Raw genomic sequence first — 24453 nt, forward strand, 5'->3', positions numbered from 1 at the left:
AGTCACATTTGGGGGACATGCACAAACTTGCGGTTTTGGAACTGCCTGCTTTTCCAAGACATCCAGGTCACCCACTTCCCATTCAGTTCTCTCTAGAGTTTAAATAATAATGATAAACCCATCCCCATGATTCATGCAATTGAACAGGCATTTATTAATCTCCTACCATGTGCAGAGCTCTGGTTTAGGCCCCAGGGGATATAAAGAGACAAGAGAGGATACTATTCCTGCCTTCCTGGAGCTTTCCAATTGAAAAGAGGCATAATAAGAGCTATAAAGCTTACAAAGTGATTTCCTCATAACGAAGGTTATTCTCCTCATCTTACAAATGAAGAAATTGATACTCCCAGGCTTAAGTGACTTGTCCACAGCAATATCATAATATTAGCTTTCATCTTGAAGGGTGCAAAGCACTCTGTTGCATAGGATCTCATTTAAACTTCACCGCATCCTTGTGAGGGACTTACTCTCCCTCATAAGGGAGTATGATTAGTCCTATCTTACAGATAAAAGAATAGACTTACATAGGTGAAGTGACTTACCTGGGATCACAATTTGCCAAGCAGAGACAGAACTCAAAACTTAGCATCCTCTTGACCCCAAATCTAACACTCTAGTCATTATACCATACCCCCATGTGGCCTCTTACACACTTAGTAAGGGTGTTGAATCTATTTCTTTATACTCTAGGTCCAATGGTCTTCCTATAATGCCATGACATATTTGGTTGGCATCCTTTAAAGGATGTTTTTATCCTTTAAAGTAGTTCAAGTGATTCTCTTAGTTGTATACATTCTGACAAAGTGCTCTAACCTCCTTGGAGATTTAAGATAATTGCTTATCCTTGGTGTCTCCCTTTTGACTATCAATAATCTCCTAGGTATAGTCCAGGACATCATCATCATCACTACCTCAGCTAGAAGAGAGCAGTCTTTAGGATGGCCCGCTCTGGAGCAAGAGAAATGAGAGGAGGGGTCTAACCAGACAGAAAAGCGAAGCTTTTTGTACTTAGAGGACATGACACTTAGTTCAATTGTGGATAGCAATAATAAAGCATACAGGCCTTAAGAACCTCTGAAATGTGGTTAATCCTGAAAGAGCAATGCATGATGGACAGACCCTCCTGAATTTGCAGTTAGAGATCCCCTTTCTTTTTACCAGATTTCTACAGATCCAGCTTAAATCAGTAGAAATTGTATGCCTTTCCTAGCCTAAGGAGAAACTTTCCTTAAATGGATTATCAGGGCTTATTCTCTGCACTAGATGTCTAATTAAGGAATAGCAGTCCTTCCTGGTGGTGGAGCATCTCTAGCTAATTTAGCACTAAAACAATGCCACAGAGGGAATCAATTTGGCAATGCAGCTTTCCATCTCATGATGTACCTTTGAGAGCACGAAGACAAAGCATGGAATCACTCAGTTCCTGGCTCCCCCAGACAAAAAAGCCCTATCATATCTTGATGGCATCACGCTATGCCCTAGGATATACCAGGCTGAAATCTTAACACCACTAGCTTTTTCTCCAAAGGGTTGGTAAGACATGTCCTCAACATTCTCCAGGCAGTGGTCAATTGGATCACTGCACAAACCCTCTCATTTGGTGGTGTTTTATCCTAAGCCTTTCCATGGTGCGTCCTTTATTCCTGCTTTGTGTCTCTTAAAGTTAAAACAATGCATGCCAGTGTCATACTGTTGTCAGTGCCTCAAGACTGTTTACTCTCAGCTCTCTTTAGGACCTAAAAGGCTGAAAACTGCATCCTAATGGCCCAATTAGGCCTAATGCTCCAGAGTGTTGACTGTTTAGTTACCACCATATTGTGTACAGAACTAATTGTGGTGAAAGCAAATGAATGGTCAAGAAACAAACAAGCTACTAGAAAATAATTACTTGGAGTGTTTCTTTTTAGTGCCTGGACAGCCGATTTCATTATAGTCAACAGCCCCTAAGCTGCCTGGAATAGTGGTATTTGTCATTTTCATAGAAACTTGATAATGACATTAATTTATCTTAATGGTCTGTTCTATTGTTATAAATAGTAAAATTAGCTTAAATTGTCTTGCTTTTGCTGGTTTGGGATGGCTGCAAAGGGCCCCACGACAGCAGATGAGTAGATAATTTGGTGTGCTTGACAGATTTCCAATAATTTGTTATGTGGAACATGAGTAATGCTAGTGCCATTAATGTTCATTTTCCTCTAAATTCATTACTGCCCTTTTCCCTTTTATCTTTTTTAATGTCTGGGCCATTTTTCTATATTTCAAGTGGAGCCACAGAGCCTATTCATATTCAGCTCGCTATTAACATTCTGCACAGAGCGAGCATCCTGTAGAAAAACAACTCTTTATGAAATGATGAGCTTGGTAGCTATTGACGATGGAGAGTGGGCAAAAATGGGCTGCTTACTGGTATCAGGGCTGAGATATAATTAAGTCAAATGTAATTTTAAAGAAATTTAAATGTTTTCATTTTCATGGCAAAGGTAAAACATACTTAAGAGAGACCCTAAGAAGGTGTGAATGCATTAATAAAAATTAGAGCTTCTCCTTTCACATCCCTCTTACTCTTCACAGAGAATCTTACTGAAGGTTATTACACAACATGTCCTATAAAATGGATTCTAATTAGTCCATAAAAAATGTTAAAATCAAATTGAGTCGCATAAGCAGATACACTGCCATTATAGTCTCCAGTACAAACGTGACAGCTATTTACAAAGAGAAAAAGATTTATTTTGATTTGGTTTATTCATTCTTAATTCCAAACAGCATTTATGATGCTACCCCTCCCTTATCTATGACAGTTCTACATTTCCCTCAAGGGGTCTGTGTGTGTGTGTGTGTGTGTGTGTGTGTGTGTGTGTGTGTGTGTGTGTATGTGGGAGGGGGGAGTGAGGGTTAGAGAGATTTTTTTTAATCAATTGTATTTGCTTTCCTGCCTTTTCTAAATACCCTACTCACTTTCTCTCCCACTGTGGTAAGGAGTCCACCACATGATAAAGAGGCTTATTAAAGCTCTTGGCAGCTTTACTGATGTACACCTTCCTCCTAATCAACATGACAAATTGGCATGATCGCTATCCCCAACAAGAGAACAAACCCCACAAACCTTCAGACCCCCATTTCCTTTTATTCTTTGTGCTAAGTGGTTCAGTGGAGATGAATAAGGCCTTTTGTGCACAGAAACAACCCATACCTGTTACCCTGATAGGAGATTCTATACTACTAGATTATAGAATTCTATTTACTTAGCATGTAGCACAGTACCTTGGTGCATAGTAGGCACTTCAGAAATACCTATTGCTTGATGGATCTCCAGAAACCCCCTGTAACACAAGGTTCAATGGGAGCTCAGGCTGACTGGATGAGAGAGATGGACTTTTTGAATGACAAACTATTATTTCATAGAGTGAAATTGTATTTATTTACCTTTTCAGCTTTTTCTTTTTGTAATGGCTTATACTTTTACTTAGGATCATTGGATCATAGATGTCAGGCTAGGAGGGATCTTAGAAGTCTATTCTAATCCCATCATTTTGCAGATGAGGAAACAGATCTATGGAGATAAAGTGGTTCACCAAAATCTCACACAGAAAGTAAATGTTAGAGTTGGGATTTGAGCCTAGGTCCTCTGAGTCCATGTCTTTGCACTAAACCAAGCTACTTCTCTGCTTCTTATGTAGGATGTGCTTAGTGTCTGAACTTTCCAGGCTTCTTCTGATCTTTAAAAGGACAGTCAATTAATCACAGTTATGTGGTGTTGGGAAGGTAAGACTGGATTTAAAATCTCTAAAGGAAGCCCAGGGTGCTTCAATCAAACTGCAAGCCCCAAAATGACAGTTCTCTCTCTCCCTGAAATAGCAATAAAGAATTTAAAGACCTTTTTCTTTTCCTGCAACAAGATCATTGCTTTTTTTTCCACTGAGAAAAATAATAGATTTTAAAAGCATCTCTGATACTGAGGTGTACTACTGAATCCATGACCAGCCTCTTTATTCCTCTGACAGGAATGAAAGATAATGCACTGATGATGTTGTGTATCAGAGATGCAATTCATAAAATATTTATCTTAAAACAGCAAATGTGTCTGTCTGCCTTGTTCATTTATAAAATAATAGTTTGGAAGAATAAGGTGCCAGTAGAATCCCTTAGTCAATTTGGTTGGCTTTGCTCAGAGTCCATTAGACTAGGTTATATATCGGGCTAAGGAAGATGTGGTTTGTCAGTGGTGTATAATGGATCATGAAAGATAAGTGGAATTAGGCAATTGAATAATTAGAGTGATGCTCACTAGAACTGCTCTAAGTGAAGGTCTGTCAGGATTTCCATTAGAAACCTCTATTTCACTGGTTAGGAACACATCTGAGAAAGTTTGGTTTGGGTTCAAAGTTAGTGCCAACCAGGGAACCAACCTAAGTGGAAAAATGGATGTTACCAGACTCTATCACAGTGTCAGGGTTCCACAACTTTTGCCATATGCATACTGAAAGCATACTGAAGGCTGAGAAGTATTTTCAAAGGTTCAGGCTGTGACAGAGTCATTGTTGACCAAGCCTTTGGTATTCCTGGTGTCCAAGACCTTGGGCAGCAGCTCAAAGCACAGCCTGGAGCACAAAATTTTCCTAAGAATATATGGTTCACAAGGATACCCTAACAAAGACACTCAGAGAAAATCACCCAACAATCCCAATCCCTTTGCCACAAAGGATTGATTTACATCACCTCTTTCTCTTAGACATCACTTTCCAACATTCTCTAACCATCAACTCAGAGGTGCGGGTTTTCTCTGCTTTCATATACTATTGGCATGAACTTACTATGTTAGCAACTTTAAAAGGGGCTCATACTCTTGTGGGAGCCATTAGCAGCAGGAGCTACCTTCCTAACCCTAGAGATCAAATACCCTTCCTCCCTGTGATGGGAAGTTGACAACCTGTAGCACACAGGATGATTTTTTTTTTCAGTGACACAGTAGTTGGTGTGGCAAAAGGAGGTCTGTGAGGATGTATTTGGACAGAGGAAGCATCTACCTCACTGCTCTTTCTTTTCTTCTAATTGTTCATCCCCTCTTAAGGATCTCTAAGTAACCAAAGCTTAGTATTTCTTGGGGAGTTTTCAACTTGACTCTGACTATCGTTCACTAGTCCGGGGGAGAGTTTTCCATGAGCTGATACTAGCACTGCTACCTCAATCAGTTTAATTAGATTTATTTAAATTGGATAGAATGTAATAAGTGCCTACTATGTGCCAGGCACTGTGCTATGTGCTGGGGAACAAAGACATTCCCATTTGTGTTCGACAAGAGGTAATAAACTAAATGCAGTGTATAGATGTGAATACATACAAAGTAAATACGAAGTAATTTCACAGTGAGAGAATCCTAATAGAGGCACTTTGTTGGCACCGTGAATAGAATCCTGGGCCTCAAGTATAGAAGACCTGAGTTCAAACTGAGCTTCAGATATTGACTAGCCATGTGACCCTGGGCAAGTCATTTGACTTCTGTTTGCTTCAGTTACCTCAACTATAAAATGAGGATAATAACTGCACTTACCTCTCAGGGTTGTTATGAAGATCAAATGAGATAATATTTGTAGAGTGCTTAATACAATGCCTAGCACATAGTAAGTGTTTAATAAATGACTTTTTCTCTCCCTTTCTTCCTAACAATTGGAAAGATCAGCAAAGGCCTCATGTATCAATTCATAAGCATTTATTAAATGCCTACCATGTGCCAAGCACTATTCTAAGTACTAAGAGGCCACCCTGGAGCTAAGCCTGAAAAGGATTTGGAATTCCAAAAAGAGCAGAGGATAGGGGACAGGGTGCGCACAGGGAACAGATAGCGAGCCCACCAGTTTGACGGAGGGTAGTATGTTTGAGATAAGCAATGAAAACTAAAGTCTTGTGAAATAGCTCAAGAGCCAGACGGTGGGAAGCCTTAACCAAGCAAGGGAGTTGATATTTTATCCTAGGGACCAAAGTTGCTGCCACATCACCCCCACCTTCACCTCTAACCCCTTGACTCATTTTGCATGGGAGTGCATGAAGACCTGGCCCACCTCTGGAAGGGGTGTGTACTGCTGTTGTTCAAGACTGTCTTCAGTCTAGGCACACTGTGAAGTGCCCGAGGCTTCATATACCTCTTCTTAACCTCCTGCCAACTCTGCCCCGACATTTGTTAGGAACATGGGATGGAGGAAAGGGGAGAGGATTGCTGTTCTCAGACAGATTCAAGATGTGTCTCATGGATGTTAACATATGATTTCATCCAATAGTCAACTTTGCCCAGGGATACTAAAAACATGGGACAAGTAAAGCTGTTGTTGTTTGTTGTTTGTTCCAAAGAGGGCCATGGCATAAGGAAGGTGATGCTATGACTTGCAAGTGAATGGGATTTAAGTGAGGCAGGGCTGTGCAAAGTCACTAGCCTCAATTTGTCCTCTGGAGTCATCTGAGTCTAGTGGCAAGATATAGATCAGGGCGACTGGAGATGGCCCCCAGTAAGCAAAGCAAGGCAAAATGGAAAGAACTTTATTATCTCTTCTTTGGAACATTAAATTCCTAAGAATAGAGATTGTCTCATTCCTTGTATTTGCGTTGCCAGTGCCTAAAGCCGTCCCAACGCATAGTAGGTGCTTGTTGATTGTAGTTAGAAATCTAATTCTGCCACTTACTGGCCACATGACTTTGGGTAAATCAATTAATTGTTCTGAACCTCAGACTCCTTATATTTAAATGGGTTGAGATTAGCTGCTTTGTCCCGCTAAGGTTGTAGTGAGGCTGGAATGACATGACACGTGAGAAAGAACTTCAGGAAGCTGCTTTAATTTACATTTGTTCCTTATTGCTTTGGTATTGAGTAGACAGGCCTGCAAACTATCCCACTCAAAGCTTAGATCATTGGAGACCCCCTCTTTGACGTAGAAGCTTGAATGAGAAGAGATTTCCAGAGCTGCTTAGGAGCCATCAGTGAGACAGCCTCACTCTCTCCAACTCTAGCCTCCAAACCAAGTTATTTCTTCCTCCTTTTTCTCTTCCCCCCCTCCCCACCTCCTCTTCTTCATCCTCTTCCTCAGGAGTGGTGGTATGCTGGTAAATGTTTAACACGTAGCTCTGGGAAGGGGAAGAGGCAGTATCCCCATAACAGCTTTTAAGTTTGATCTGTGTGGTTAACATTTTCTCTATCACTTTCTTAAGTTTAAATAATCAGCACAACAATAAATCAAGACAGATTTTTCCATCTCCCATTGAAATGTTAACAATTGGCTCTCACAAGCCAGTAGGAGTTTGCTCTAACATGTCCCTATGTAAGAATGACTACCTTCAAAGGGAAAACAAAAGACTGAGACAAACCAGCGTGTGACATTCTGTAAAATATCCTGAATGTGAGCCTAGACATCATCTTTCATGCAATTATCAAGGAAAACTGCCCTGAGATTCTAGAACCAGAAGGCAAAATAAGTATTCAAGGAATCCACCGATCACCGCCTGAAAGAGATCCAAAAAGAGAAACTCCTAGGAACATTGTGGCCAAATTCCAGAGTTCCCAGGTCAAGGAGAAAATATTGCAAGCAGCTAGAAAGAAACAATTCAAGTATTGTGGAAATACAATCAGGATAACACAAGATCTAGCAGCTTCTACATTAAGGGATCAAAGGGCGTGGAATAGGATATTCCAGAAGTCAAAGGAACTAGGACTAAAACCAAGAATCACCTACCCAGCAAAACTGAGTATATAATACTTCAGGGGAAAAATTGGTCTTTCAATGAAATAAAGGACTTTCAAGCATTCTTGATGAAAAGACCAGAGCTGAAAAGAAAATTTGACTGTCAAACACAAGAATGAAGAGAACCATGAAAAGGTGAACAGCAAAGAGAAGTCATAAGGGACTTACTAAAGCTGAACTGTTTACATTCCTACATGGAAAGACAATATTTGTAACTCTTGAAACTATTCAGTATCTGGGTACTGGGTGGGATTACATACACACACACACACACACACACACACAGAGCACAGAGTGAATTGAATAGGATGGGATCATATCTTAAAAAATGAAATTAAGTGGTGAGAGAGAAATATATTGGGAGGAGAAAGGGAGAAATGGAATGGGGCAAATTATCTCTCATAAAAGAGGCAAGAAAAAGTCTTTTCAGTGGAGGGAAAAAGAGGGGAGGTGAGAGAAAAATATGAATTTTACTCTTATCACATTCCACTAAAGGAAGGAATAAAATGCACACTCATTTTGGTATGAAAACCTATCTTACAATACAGGAAAGTGGGGGAGAAGGGGATAAGCAGGGTGGGGGGGATGATGGAAGGGAGGGCATGGGAAGGAGGGAGCAATTTGAGGTCGACACTCTTGGGGAGGGGCAGCATCAAAAAAGAGAATAGAAGCAATGGGGGGGCAGGATAGGATGGAAGGAAATATAGTTAGTCTTAATCAACACGACTATTATGGAAGTCATTTGCAAAACTACACAGATATGGCCTATATTGAATTGCTTGCCTTCCCAAAGGGAATGGATGGGGAGGGAGGGATGAAGAGAAGTTGGAACTCAAAGTTTTAGGAACAACTGTCGAGTTCTGTTCTTGCTACTCGGAAATAAGAAATACAAGTAATGGAGTATAGAAAGTTATCTGGCCCTACAGGACAAAAGAAAAGATGGGGACAAGGGAAGGGAGGGATGATAGAAGAGAGGGCAGATTGGTAATAGGAACAATTAGAATGCTTGGTGTTTTGGGGTGGGGGAGGGGACAAATGAGGAGAAAATGTGGAACCCAAAATTTTGTGAAAAAGAATGTTAAAAGTTAAATAAATAAATTTAAGAAAAAATATTTTAAAAAAATATCCTGAATGTGGCTAACAGGAAGGACAACAACAAATCTAGCAGCTACAGCAACAGCAGGAAGGAGAAATAGCCCTGAAAAAGTTATTGGTTATAATGGCACCAGTTTGAATGGGATTGTGAGAGTTTTTTGTTAAATTTTTTCAATGTCATCATTTACATCTTTGAAATCAAGAAACATCACAAACCAGGGATTGATTTATTTTTACCTAATCATCTGGCCTGGAAGTATCAAACTCTTGGGTCCCTAGTGCTCCAGGACCAAATTAAAATGCAATTGGGAAATGTTTAATAAAATAAATAAAAATACTACACAATATAGATAATGCTAATTTGTAGTTTTCTAATTCACTAGACATCCATTTCTAATTGAGTTTGAAAACTTTGGTTTAGGCTTAAGAAAATAACAGCTGATTGTTAAATATTTCCCATCATACCCATACACATGTACAAAAATATTTCCCACCACACCCATAAATATGTACAAAAATATTTACAGCAGCTCTCTTTGTTATATCAAAGAACAGAAAATGCCTATCAGTTGAGAAATAGCCGAACAAATTATGGTTTGTGAATGTAATAGAATACTATTGTGGTATAAGAAAGGATAAAAGGGGTGGCTTTGGAGAAATTGAAGATTTTTATGAATTGCTGCAATGTAAAGTGAACAGGAGGACAAGGAGAACAATTTATACATAAGCAAAAACGTTGTAAAGATAAATAACTTTGAAAGACTTGAAAACCCTGACCAGTGTAGTGACTAGCCGTGATGTCAGAGGTGCCATGATGAAATATTTGGCTCACCTCCTCACTGCCGATAGACTCAAAAGGCAGGAGACATACATTTTTGGAAATGGCCACAATGGGAACTTGTATTTCTCTACTATTTATATTTGTTTCAAGGGTTTTGTTTATTTTTCTTCCTATCTCCTTACTTCCCTTCCTTCCTTCTCCCTTCTCTCCCTTCCTTTCTCTTTCTCTTCTCTCCTTCCTTTCTCCTTACCTTCTTCTCTCTCTCCCTCTGTTCCTTCCTTCTTCCTTCTCTTCCTCCCTCCCTTCCTTCTTCTTTCCTTTCCTCCTTCCCTCTCTCCCTTTCTTCCTCTTTTTCTTATTCTTCCTTCCTTCTTCCTCCCTCTATTTCTCCCTTTCTTCTCCCCTTCCCTCTTTCCTTCCTTCCTTCTCTTTCCAGTTTGGGGGTGGGAAGGAGAGAAAATAAATCTTTATTAATTGGATAGAAAAAAGCTATGGTCAGCCTCGAGAGCTTTCCTCCATCTTTTTTCTTTTAAACATTCAGGGCTTCAGAGAAACATTTTTATGTTATTTTAGATATTTTGCATATTGCTCCAGTATTTTGCACTTTGCTGGTGTGAATATTCTCAGTAACAATGCAGATAAAAAATCAATGGCATGGCAGTCAGCCCTCAGGTAATAAGCCTCTCCAGACTTATGTAGGCTGGTCCTCAGATCTCAGATACACAGCCCTCCATCAGGTCTTCCCTGAAAGCTTTCCCATAGTGGTAGGACCTCCTAAAGTTTGCAGTTCTCTTTCATAATCTTCAAGAGTTCAAGGTCCCCCTCACATCCCCAGGGGGCATCAAAATAAAACTTTCCTGGAGGATTCACATGTCACTAAAGATAATGACATATGTGAAGGCATGTTATAAACCACAGTACTACTGTAGCTATTAGCACTTCTTGGCTTTGTGTGAGTAGACAAAGTCAAATTTGTGATATGCTAAATAATATTCACATATTGCATAGGACTGGCGGATTTAGATTTGGAAAATACTATGAAGGCCAATCCTTCCCATTTTACAGAAAAGGGAATTGAGGCCCAGAGAAGTTAAATAACAAGTGATTTGCCCAGGGTTGTACTGCTAGTAAAGGTCCAGAGCTGATGTTTAGCATAAAATTGCATTCATTTTAGTCCTTTAAAAATAGTCTTACTGACACCTTTTGTTTTTATAACATAATCATTTATATTATATATAAATGTATATATGTATAACACACATAGATCTCACAGGCAATCACAACCTATCTTCATAACAAAGAAAAACAGATCAGTAAAGCCAACTGACACAACAACTCATTTCACCATCACGTAACAATTTGCACCCACAGCCTCTCTGCCTCATAGGGGGAAGGAAACAAGTTCATTTCCTCATCTCTTCTCTGGGGCCAAGATTGGTAATTATAGTTACATAGCAAAACTACATTGTTTAATTCAAGAAAATCCAGCTCTTTGGAAAACAAAATAAATGAGTTTAAATGCCTCACAGGAATCATATTGTAAGTATGACCACATAATATATACACCTACCCAGTTAATTACCTCCCAGGATTAAGAGGAAAGACAGACACTCGGGAAACCATAGTCATGGCAGATATATGCACATAGATGGCAGACAGAGTTCCCCCTATAGGACACACCTACAGGAGGAAGGGCATAATCACAAAATAGACATAGCTAGAAAAGGGTCCTCACCAGCTTCAGCTGGCAGAGAGTACCACTCCAACCCGTAAACTATAAGGTCACTGCCCTGGACCCTATGGCTATCAGAGTATCTGGATCTTATTTCAGGGAGGAGCCCCTCAAATTTTTTTCACAAGAAGCAACTTGTGCTTTTCCCCAGAGTTTCACGATTTTTTCAGGAAATGGGGAAGAAAGAAAAGAAGAGAGAAGATATCAGAGTTGTACAGTCTGTATGTCATTGTCAGTGTTGGGAAAGTGCCCTTAGTCAAGATCTCTAACAAAACAAGGAATTCTCTGAAGCAATGATGGGGGAAGCCGGGAGATGATGCATTGGCTCCCAGGTGATCGAGTCTGCACTGGCTTTTTATTAGTCACTTTGCTACTAGTAGGTGGGGCTAGTGCTATTTTGGATACATTGTAATAAAGCACGTAGCCAAGTATTGAGTGCCTGGAGACATTTAGAAAATCTCAGCAAAGTAGTTGGCAGGCAGATAGACAATACTTGGTAGGCACCTCAGAGATGCATCACCCTGTGGTCATAGTCAGGAGCTCCGCTGAGGCTGTCTGAGGATGTCCTATGCAGTACCCACTCTGTGACTTCCTCCAAGGTAAAATTACAGCATGGAACTGAGAATTCTGTGTGCTTAAAAGCTAAAAGGCTGGAGGCAGGCTAGGGAAAGAAGAAAGGGGCTCCAGGTTTTCTGGAAGGAACTCCAGACCACTGAAGAGCATATGACTTTATCAGATTTAGGAATTAACCAAAGCCTTCTCAGCAAGAGTTTATGTCAAGCATGTTGAAAAAGCTGATTTAATTTAATTCATCCCCAAGGCAAGGTAAGCTCGTTAAAAAAAAAAAAGTGCCAACCATTCTGGAAAGCAATTTGGTATTAGGCTTAAAAAGTGACTCAGCTATGCCCTACGACCCCGAGATGTCATTGATAAACGCAAACCTGAAGGAGAGTAAGGAAATAAAGGTTCCAAGCATACCCAATATTCATAGCAGCAATTTTCGTGGTAGCAGAGTTGGACACAAACGAGGTGGTCATCAACCAGGAAGTGACTTAACAAACTGAAGTGTCTGGAGTTAATGGAATTTTACTGTAATGGATATGATAAATTCTTAGAAGACTGAAAAGACATATGAAATGATGCAGAGTAAAGTAAACAAACCCAGGAACATGATATGCACAATGACTTCAACAACGGAAAGAATGAAGAAGCAAAACTGAAGGCTTTTCTGTGTAATTATAATAACAGGTTTGGCCACAGTCTTTTGTTTTGGTTTTGGATTGGGTTTTTTTTATTGTTTGTTCATTTTTTTTTTCAAAACTGTGAAACATTAGTGAATGTATTGGTTGGTTCTGCTGCATTCCATTTTTTTCTCTTTATTTTTTGCTCTTTGTTATAAATGATGGCTCTCTGGGCAGAGGAGAAAAACAGATGTAGTCAGAAAGGAGGACAAAAAATCAAGGAAGATAAAAAAGATACATGTGTACTGCAGTGCCATATGCATTGTGCATTTAAACCCAATTCTCCATTATTTGCACACACATGCACACGTTGTTATAGATTATCCATGTGAGAGAAGTCATACCCTGCTACTGTATTCTTTAGGTTAACTAGGCTTTGAGGTCATTGAGAAAGAAGAAAGTTTTCAACTAGCATCTCCTACAAATTGGCAACTCCTTATATTTTCCCCAAGGGATAGAAGAAAGGAGTGGGTGATAGAATGTTCTGCCTCATCTGTTCCTGTTTCCCCTCTGTGTTTATTAACTGCAACTGCCAAGCCAGAATTTCTTTCATAATCAGGCAAGCTCCATCCACATCTGCCACACTATGCCTATTAATATAGCTGTTTGGGAACCAATGTAAATATCATTTGAAAATATTTTTATGAAGTAAACTTCCACTCAAGCCCTACTCTTATGCCTTGCAGTGTAGAGGTTTCTCTGGGTTCTCAAAGGTTTTTCTAACAGAAGTGTATGCCAGTGTATTGTACCAAGCTGGAAAGTCTTTAAGAAGGGGCCAATTGATGGGATTCATGTTTGTCATGTCAAGTCAGTCTTGCTAAATTCATAAAGTCTCAGCACCAAGTAGGATATGGGGTGGTGAATTATTTGGTCATAGCAACTTTCAAAGCCTTTCTCTTAAGTTATAGGGGAAGTATAATTTACATCCATGGACAGAAATCATAGAATGTTAAGGCACTGAAGTAAATTCAAAAGAAAGAACATTTTAGAATACATGCAAAATTAATAGAACCAAGTCAGCCAAGGCTTGTGAGAACAAATAAACAAACAAATCCAGCCCCAATTTTGGTTGTAGTTTTGGGAATATTTCCCCCCAGAAAGAGAATGTTTCAGAATTATGAGTAAAACAAACCTCAGTCAATGGATTTCTTTGGAAAATTCATCCATCCATTCACTCATTCAATAAATTCAGTTCAGTTAAAAAAGCATTCAAGTACCTTCTGTGTGTAAGACACTATGCTAAACTCTGGGAAAACAAAGATGGGGAAAAATGACAAAGTTCCTGCCCTCAAGGAGCTTAAATCCTCTAGGGAGCATATGAGAAATAAATATAATAAAAGATAGAGTGAGAAAGAGGCAAAGAGTAGGTCCAGACAGAGTGCTGTAAGAAAATCTGAGGAAGGGACATTGAAGGAAAGTTTCATAGGAATGATGATACTTGAGCTGGACTTTGCAGGAAGAAAAAGGCTGTTCCAGAGAGAGATGATTCTCGGAAGAGTACATTACAGGAATAAGCCCAGTATGGAGGTAGAGCATGACAGGATAGGGAAGAGGAGCAGCTCCTAGTGCAGTTTGGCTGGATTAAAGAGAGAAGCAGGAGAGTTAATGTGAAATAAGGCTGGATGCATGGATTGGAACTAGGGAGTGGAGATGCCAGGCTAAGGCAGTTGTATAGTATCCTACAAGGAACAGGGAAGTTTTTGAGGATTTGAAGGATACCATCAGACCTATGCACTAGGATGATTACATGTTCAGCTATGTGACAGCACTGTGGCATGGTGGAAAAAACAATCAAGATGGCATTTGAAGTCCAAGACTCCAAACCTTCCCACAACCTACAACCTGTGGGACCTTGGTCTTGCCTCTCTAGATGTCAGGTTCTCCCTTTAAGGTCTCTTCTTTTTTGATATTCTGAACATAACAAACCCCAAATAAAAGGAGCATTTCCACATAGAAAGTAGAGCAAACAATGGTGATTGTTCATCTACTGCTGAATGAAGTGAGCAGAACCAGGAGAACATTATATATAATAACAGTCACAGCGTGCGAGGACTGTTTCTGATAGACTTAGCCCTTCACAGCAATGCAAGGACCTAAAACATTTCCAAAGGACTCATAATGCAAAATGTCATCCACATCCAGAGAAAGAACTGTGGAGTCAGAATGCAGAATGAAGCAGACTTTTCTCCTTTGTTATGTCTGCTTTTGTTTAGCTTTACTTGTGCTTTCTCCCATTCATTTTAATTCTTCTATGTGAAAATGTGTTTATCAAGAATGTATGTGTAGAGCCCATATAAGATTGCATGCTGTCTTGGGGAGGGAAAAGGAAGTGAGAGGGAGAAGATTTAAAACTTATGGAAGTGAATGTTGAAAACTGAAAACAAATAAATAAATTTGAAAAAAGATGATGATTGTTCACAAAACCTCCTATTGTGTACAACTTGCCTTTCTTTTTCAGTATGTAATAAATTCAATTATGTTATTTTCAAATCTTTCTGTTTATCTGTATTTCCTTTTAGGCTTCCTTCTGTTCCCTTTTATGCAATTCTAAGAAAAATATTTCTAGGACCTTCTTTTATTTATTTATATTTTGAAATATTTCTCTTCTCCCCCATTGGGGGAAAAAAAGGAAACTTTGTTTGATTATATGCATAGATAAACAAAATTTTAAAAGAAGATTACATATGTCTAAAAATGTATGTCTCATTCTGTACCTTGAGACAATTATCTCTAAGGTCCCATGTAGCTCCACAGCCTATGATGTTTGATTTATGAACAATTAATTTGAAAGGGGAGAGACTAGAGGTGGATAAATCAGTTATTGTGAGACTGGTACTGGGACAAGGGTACAGGTCAGGTGAGGCCAGGTCAGGGATCCCAACAACATGGGGTACAAGAAAGATTTGAGATCCTACTTCTTGGATGCAGTGGCCTTCATCTTCACTATACTGCGGTTGACCTTATTGTGCACATTTTGTGTACAGTGTAACTGGATTGAGGAAAGGGTTGTCTGTCTCTCAGAGATCTTGACTTATGTCCCGATAGTATAGCCAATGATCTTGATTCTGGACCCCTGAACCCTCATCCCTAGGAGGAGGTAGAAGTTCCCTAGACCCTGGGATGCAATGAAAACATGGCATAGTTGCCTTAGTGATCTAACTAGCCTTCAGAGTAGGTTACATTGAAGGGTGCTGGTAGCTTGGAGTCAAGGTCACAGGCCAACAGTGGTTTCACTGAGGATGGCAGGCCATGATGTAGGGACTGAGAACCAGAAGAAAACCAAAAAACAAGACATACTCTCATAAGTTTTGGCACCTTAGATCAAAACACCATTTATCCCACCTAGTTATAATTCTGCCAAGAAAAATAGAGAAAACAAGGGGGTAGAAGTGGGTAGAGCAAGCATTTATTAGTTCCTGCTATGTGCCAGGCTCTGTGCTAAGCAGTTTACAACTAGAATATTATCTCATTTGAACCTTACAAATATCTGGGAGATTTAAGTATCAAAATCCCAACATACTATGACAATAGTTGTAAGTGTTACTGGATCCTAGTTAAGTTATTCTATTCAATGTGTGTTGAGTTTTTTATGTTTAGAATTTCTTTTATTGTTGTTGTTGTTATTGTATAGGAATAAATTATCTGTCATATTGTACCGTAATTATTCTCTTTGAGAATCTCTAGATGTTAGCAATAACATGAACAAAAGGTAAATTATCCTTGAGGCTCTGGGATGGGTAGATTTGGTGATCCAAAAAGTGTGAAAACAGGGAGTCTATCTCCTCTACAGAGTCCAGGCTCCCCCTCATCCCAGTATAGTACAGGTAGTATCCCTATCCTCCTTTCCCCATTCTCTTTGATCAGAACCTGTCTAACATAATACACTATCTAGAGAGGGAGGGAAGAGGTGGTACTACCCAAAGCCCTGCTCCACCCACCTCCCTACCAAACTTCTTTGAGAGATTTTGTAAAATATCTTGTTGAATTTCAGGTGTACTACAGTCTACACCTAGTAACTTTTGACAAAAGGTAAATGAAGTAGTCTTGATGGAGGCATACTCAGTCCTCATGATCCATACTTTGCTAAATGCTCACAAACTAGCTTTATTAATCATATGCTCTAGAATTTTTCCAGAAATTGATGTCAAGGTCATTGAGCCATAGTTTAAATACTCCACCTTCTTCCCCTTTAAGACAATCAGATAGAAAGAAAAGAAATGAAATGAAACAAAACCTTTTTTTTCCAAACTGGGCAAGGAGTAGAGCACAGTCAGGCATGGCTGTAGTAACACAGAGCAACTGGAGCAGGTCTCAGGGGACTGTATCATTGGCAGCTGTGACAGTTTTCAGACTTCTCAACCCACAAATGCCAAAAAGGTCAGTGAGATCCCCAGGGTAGTGGGGGTGGTTGTGGCTGCGGCCAGTGGAAGCAGCAGCAGCATCAGTGGCAGAAGCTGCTTCTGGAGCTATGGACTCATAGATGGGGGGCAGTGGAGAATTGAGCAGCTGATACAAAATCCCTGAAGCCTGGAACAGTACATCCTTCTCACTCCCCCGGAAGCAGAGTTCCACTTTGACAAAGAGTTAGACAGTCAAGTGTTTGGCTGGGAAGATGAGTAAACATTGTAAAAGAACTCAGACTATAGAATCTTACTTTGGTGATGAGGAAGATCAGGATATACAACCAGAGGACAACAGAGTCAAAGCTCCTACATCAAAAGCCTCCAAGAAGAATATGAATTGATCTCAGGCCATGGAAGAGCTCAAAAAGGAACTGGAAAATCAAGTAAGAGAAGTAAAGGAAAAAATTGAGAAGAGAAATGAGAGTAAGGCAAGAAAATCATGAAAATCAAATCGACAGTTTGAGAGACAGCAAAAGTTAAGTTTCCACAGTAAGTTATTGTTAATTGATGAAGTCACTGAGAATAAGTTAGAAAATAAGAAGGCCAGCAGACTGCAGGTAGATTCAAACAATCAAAAGACAGACAGTAGCCTTCAGAAAATTACGAAGTTTTTGATAAAGGGACCAAATCTACAACTAGCTGGGACTAGCCAAGAAAAATGACCTAGAATAACCTGGAGAAAGCTTTTCTTCACTGCAGTTGCTTAATGAATCTCATATATATATAAGTAGAAACACCTGGCATAAATTATCCCTCCATTTTCTGATTATGGGTCCTATGTTAAAGCATGTTTGGGAGGGGGATCACACCAAGGGTGGTTACATAATAGTCATGTAGAGAAGATGGTGACCTAATGGAGAACGGACCAATCCATCTCCTGGTGGGAGGATCTGTCTTGGAGTAATGGTATATAGCTCATCTCATTTCTGTATTCAGTGCTCCCTCCTCCTGAAAAGAGGATGGGGGCCCACTTTGGCCAAAGTGTTCAATTCCTCTGAATTCTGCTGCAGTAAATTTTACTTGATACCTTATTAGTGTCAAGTGTGTTTATAACAACAGCTTGCTAAAGGAGACCCCCCCAAAAAATACTGAAGAAAATGACACTTTAAAAAATAGACTAACCCAAATGACAAAAAAAATCCAAAAAGCCAATGAGGAGAAGGATGGCTTAAAAATCAGAACTGGCCAAATGGAAAAGAAAGTCCAAAAGCTCACTGAAGAAAATAATTCCTTCAAAATTAGAATGGAGCAAGTGGAAGGTAATGACTTTATGGGAAATAAATAAATTATAAAACAGAACCAAAAGAATGAAAAAAATAGAAGACAATGTAAAATATCTCATTGGAAAAACCACTGACCTGAAAAATAGATCCAAGGGAGATAATTTAAAAATTATTGAACTACCTTAAAGCCATGATCAATAAAAGAGTTTAGATATCACCTTTCAAGAAATTATCAAGAAAAATTGTCCTGATATTCTAGAACCAGAGGGAAAATTGGAATGGAAAGAATCCACTGATTTCCTCTGGAAAGAGATACTAAAAGAAAAATCCTAGAAATATTGTAGCCAAATTCCAGAGTTCCCAGGTCAAGGAGAAAATATTGCAAGCAGCTAGAAAAAAATAATTTGAGTATTGTAGAAATACAATCAGGATAACACAAGATCTAGCAGCTTCTACATTAAAAGCATCAAAGGGCTTGGAATATGTTATTCTGGAGGTCAGAGGAGCTAAGATTAAAAACAAGAATCACCTACCCAGCAAAACTGAGTATCATCCTTCAGGGGAAAAATGAATATTCACTGAAATAGAGGACTTTCAAGCATTCTTGATGAAAAGACCAGAGCTGAATAGATAATCTGACTTTCAAATATAAGAATCAAGGTGAACAGGAAAGAGAAATCATGAGACCAGGTAAAGTTGAACTGTTTACATTCCTACATGGAAAGATAATATTTGTAACTCATGAGATCTTTCTCAGTACTAGGGTAGTTGGAGGACAGAGAGAAAGAGAGAGAGAGAGAGAGAGAGAGAGAGAGAGAGAGAGAGAGAGAGAGAGAGAGAGAGAGATATGGCACAGGGTGAGTTGAATATGAAGGGATGATATCTAAAAAATAAAAATGAGAGATGAAAGAGAAATATATTGGGAGAAGGAGAAAGGGAGAGATAGAATGGGGTAAATTATCTCACATAAAAGAGGCAAGGAAAAGGTTTCACAGTGGAGGGGAAGAGGGGGGAAGTAAGAAGGAATGAGTGAACCATACTCTCATCAGATTTGGCTTAAGGAAGGAATAATTTGCACACTCAATTGGGTATTTTACCCTCCAGGAAAATAGAGGGGAAGAGAATGAGAGGGGTGGATGAAAGAAGGGAGAGCAGATTAGGGAGGGGGTAGTCAGAAGCAAATGCTTTAGAAAAGGGACAGGGTCAAAGGAGAAAATAGAATAATTGGGGGTCAGGATAGGATGGAGGGAAATATGGTTAGTATTTCACAATATGACTATTATGAAGGTGTTTTGCATAACTACGCATATATAACCTGTATTGAATTGCTTGCCTTCTCAATGAAGGTGGGGGGGGGGAGGGAAGAAGGGAGAGAATTTGAGGCTTAAAGTTTTAAAAACAAATGTAAAAAATTGTTTTTACATGCAACTGGGAAATAAGACATACAGGCAATGCGGTATAAAAATCTATCTTGCCCTTCAAGAAAGTAAAGGGGAAGGGGATAAGAGGGAGTATGATAAAAGGGAGGGCAGACTGGAGGAAGGGGTCATCAGAATGCATGCCATCTCAGGGTGGGGAAGGGATAGATGGGGAGAAAATTTGGAACTCAAAATCTTGTGGAAATGAATGCTGAAAACTAAAAATAAGTAAATTCAAATCAAAAAAGAAAAGAAAAAGAAACAAAGGGGGAAAATCAGATCAACACACCTACCTTTTTCCTGTCCTAAGGTACCCTTCCTTTCCTCCAAAAATTTTTTAAAGATCATAGGCAGGAGCTCAGTAATGGTGTCATTATACTCTTTCTCTTTATTCTGAGGTATATAGAGTTAGTAAATGGAAATTTGTACAAAGGGTACTATATGTGCTCTCTTGCATTTAACTTTTACTCACTTGAACCTCATAGCCTCCATGAAATAGTGTCATATTTCAATTGCTTTTAGTACAATGATAGAATATTTGAGGATAACAGTTACTAAAATATTCTTTAAAATTAAATGAAAAATATTGGTAATATAATACAAACAAAATCCCAAAATTAGAATATTTCATATGGAAAAATGAGTAAGAAGGTTTTAGGATTTTATTGTATTTATAGTAATCACTTATTCAGAAAGGCCCTTGGAAAACAGGTTTTTGAAAATCTGGTTAACTGAGAATGCTGAGAATGTTAAATTTTTGGTTAACTGAAAATGTTGACATGGATACAATATATGAATAATTCATCTTCAAGAAATATGATTTAATTTTTGATGATTCATAAGACTCTTGAACTTGAATGATAATCTGGGTTATCTTGTTTTACAATTATTTTATTTATGGTACTTGAAATATGTTTTAACTATTTAGTTTTCTCATTTTAAAAATTTTGGGTAGACAGAAATTTGCTATTAAAATTTCTATATGTGAATCTTTCTTAATTCTTCATGTTGATGAGTTTAATAGTGTGAGATGGACAAATACTTACTATACTTAGTACATTAGAATGTAAGCTCATTTCAGGCATGAACTGTTTCATTTTTGTTTTTATGTCTTCAGTGCCAAGTACAGTATCTAGAATACAGTATTAATAAATTCTTGTGGGTTGAGTCAACTTGAAATCATAGAAGGCAGTTATCGATTTATCAATTAATCAACAAATATTTGTAAAGATGTGCCAGGCATTGTGTTAAGTCCTAGGGATACAAAGGATAACAAAATAGTTTTTGTCTCCGAGGATATGGAGCAACAAGTAAACAAATAGGCAAGTCCAAGATACATAGAGTGTGGAAGGAGAGCACTCTCTTTTCACTTCCCCATTAATACGTCAAGGAAAATGTAATCTCATCTGCATGAATAGTATGTTTACCAATACTGGTTGCAAACTATTCACACTTTCTTATTATTTGTAATTCTGATCCATATTTTCCCATAAAGCCTCCACCAATGTACAACATACTAGATGCTTTTCTCTAGTTCTTTTTAGCATATTTTTCACACCAGGACTACATTAGTACTGTCTATCCGTTATCATTAACTCTTTTTACATGGCCAAACTAGTCGTGTATTCTCAGGATAATATGGGATACAACAGTCAATCAAAAGGCATTTACAAACTTAAATTCTAATGATGGTGATAACACATATGCCTATAAGTATATGAAAGATGCATACAAAATATTGAAGTTAAAAAGTAACCTTAGAAGAGAAGGCATTAGCATCTGGGGAGAAGGAAAGAGGATGAGAAAAGGTCTCATGCAAATGGTGGCTCCTGAACTAGGTCTTGAAAGAATCCAGGAGTTTAAAGAGGCAGAAGTGAGGAGGGACAGTATTCCAGGTATGGAGAATAACCAATATGAAAACATGGAGATAGAAAATGTAGTGTCAGGTATGAGAAACAGCAAGAAGGCCGGTATACCTGAACTAAATAATGTGTAGAGGGATATAATTTATAATTATATTATATTAACTTATATAATTCATAAGAGGAAGAGGGGCCAGGTAGTGAAGAACTTTAAATCTCAAATAGAGGAGTTTGTATTGGATCCCAGAGGATAACAGTGAGCCTCTAGAATTCACTAATTGGGGGAAGAGTTAAATGGAAATTGTTTTTGTGGTTGTGTGGAAGATGGATAGGAGCAAGGACAGACAAGAGGCAAGGAGATCAATTTGGAGGTCATTACAATAATCTAAACAAGAAGAGATGAGAGCCTGAGCTAGCCTGGTAACTATACACAAAGAGAAGGGGGAGACTTAAATATGATAGAGAACAAATTAGAAGTACTGTCTTGTTGCAGTGAATGCTCAGCTGCAATAAGATAACAAATTTATAGGGGAATCTGTCAGCCATGTGATGCCCTAAATCTTTATTTAGCAGCATATGAGTAGACACAAAAGAAACTTATGGTGAAAATAATAACCTAGTTTGGGGTTTTGGCAAGGTTTGAGTAGTGATAGAACAAGGGAGAAAGAAAGAGAGTAGAGAATAGTGTGTACAGTTGAATTAATTCACTAAAGGATCCATACTGAGGGATGGTGTAAGAAATAGCTGAATACTGGAGGGATTGAAGGTCGCATTAAGGGCAAAGAATAGGTTCAAGAGTGGTAAGGTACAGGGAAAGTTTAAACGAATAGAAGATATTTGTGTTCATCCTCCATTGCTGAAGATCATGTCATCAGAAAAATGATGACATGACTTGCACTTGATTTTGTTTTGAGTGAGGGAGTGCTGTGCAGGTCACCAGCCTCACTTCTCCTCCAGAGTCATCTGAATCCAGTGACCAGATATTCATTAGGATGACTGGAGATGACCCGGGATGCAATGGGAGACCATAGGCCTTCATCTCCAGATGTTTAAAAATTGGATAAAGGAGTTTTAGAGTTCTTGAATGTGGAAGCAGAACACTTGTGGATGATAGCAAGAGCAATGAAATGAGCACTTTCTTGTAACTCTGGTGGAGTAAGGAACTACGTCATCATATTTGATTTAAAGAACTGGGAAGTTAAGATATCTAAGGGAACATCAACATATATGTTGAAGTCTCAGTATCTGAGGGCAGGACTTGGGATGGCGAGGAAGCCTTTGAGCCAGGTGCTGAACTCATTGAGAAAGGAGACATAATGTCCTAGAGGTTCATAGACAATAGCCATGAGGATCTGGATTAGATGATAAATTTGGATACAATGTACTTGCAAGAAGGAGAGAAGAGTGGTTATTGAGTGAGGGGTAGAGAGAGAGTCTGGAAGTGGCAAGGGGGAGCAAAGAATATACTTTTTAAAGATATATTTCATTAAATATTTCCTAATTACTTGTGTTAACAATCTTTTTTTTTTTAAGAAAATTTTGAGTTTCAAATCCTCTCCCTCCCTTGAGAAGGTAAGCACTTTGGTTTTGATTATATTTGTGAAGTCATTCCAAACAAATTTTGATATTAGCTATGTGGCAAAATAAAACTAAAAATAAAGCCAAAAGACATATACTTCAATATTCATTCAGAGTTCATTAGTTTTCTCTCTGGAGGTGGAGAGCATTCTTCATCTTAAGTCTTTCAGAATTGTCCTGGATCATTGTTTGGATCAGGGTAGTTAGGTCTTTCACAGCTGATCATTCTAACAATGTTGCTCTTACTATGTTCTCCTAATATACAATGTTCTCGTAGTTCTGCTCACCGCTCTTTGCATCAGTTCATTTAAGTCTTCCTGTGTTTCTCTGACAGCATCCTGTTCATCATTTTTTATGGCACAGAAGTATTCTATCAGAATCATATATCACAGTTTCTTCAACCATTCCCCAATTGATGGGCAACCCCATGATTTCCAATTCTTTGCCACAACAAAAAGCTGCTAGAAATATTTTTGTACAAATAAGTCCTTTCCTCTTTTCATTGATGTCTTTGGGATACAGACCTAGTGATTGGCAAAAGGGTATGCACAGTTTTAAAGTCCTTTGGGTATAATTCCAAATTATTCTCCAGAATGATTGGACTAGTTCATAACTCTACCAAAAATGCATGTGTCCCAATTTTTCCAAATTGCCTCTATCGTTTGTCATTTTCATTTTTCTGTCATGTAAGTCAATCTGATAGGTGTGAAATGGTATCTCAGAGTTATGTTAATTTGCATTTCTCTTTTAATTTGTATTTCTCTACTCAGTAGTGATTTAGGGCATTTTTTCATGTGATTATCGATAGCTTTGATTTTTTTTCCAAAAACTACCTATTCATATCTTTTGACCATTTATCAAGTGGAGAATGGCTTTCATTTTTATAAATCTGGCTTAGTTCTCTATACATTTCAGAAACAAGGCCTTTATCAGAAAAACTAGTTGCAAAATTTTCCCCCAGTTTCTTGTTTTCCTTCTATTATTGGCTGCATTAGTTTTGATTCTGCAAAACCTATTTAATTTCATGTAATCAAGATCATAAATTCTTCTATCTCTTGTTTGGTCATAAACTCTTCCCTTATCCATAGATCTGACAGGTACATTTTCCCATGCTCCCCTAGTTTACTTATGACATCATTCTTTATGCATAAATTATTTATCCATTCTGACCTTATCTTGACCTTATCTTGTGTGGGACATTGGTTTATGTCTAGTTTCTGCCAAAGTGTTTTCCAGTTTTCCCAGCAATTTTTGTTAAATGTTTAGTTCCTTCCCCCAAAGCTCGGATCTTTTAGTTAATCGAACACTAGATTAGAACAGCCATTTACTATTGTGTATTGTATATCTAATCTATTCCACCGAATTACTGCTCTCTTTCTTAGCCCGTACCAGA

Source organism: Notamacropus eugenii, chromosome 5 (assembly GCF_028372415.1).
Source record: "Notamacropus eugenii isolate mMacEug1 chromosome 5, mMacEug1.pri_v2, whole genome shotgun sequence".
NCBI classification, from domain to species: Eukaryota; Metazoa; Chordata; class Mammalia; order Diprotodontia; family Macropodidae; genus Notamacropus; species Notamacropus eugenii.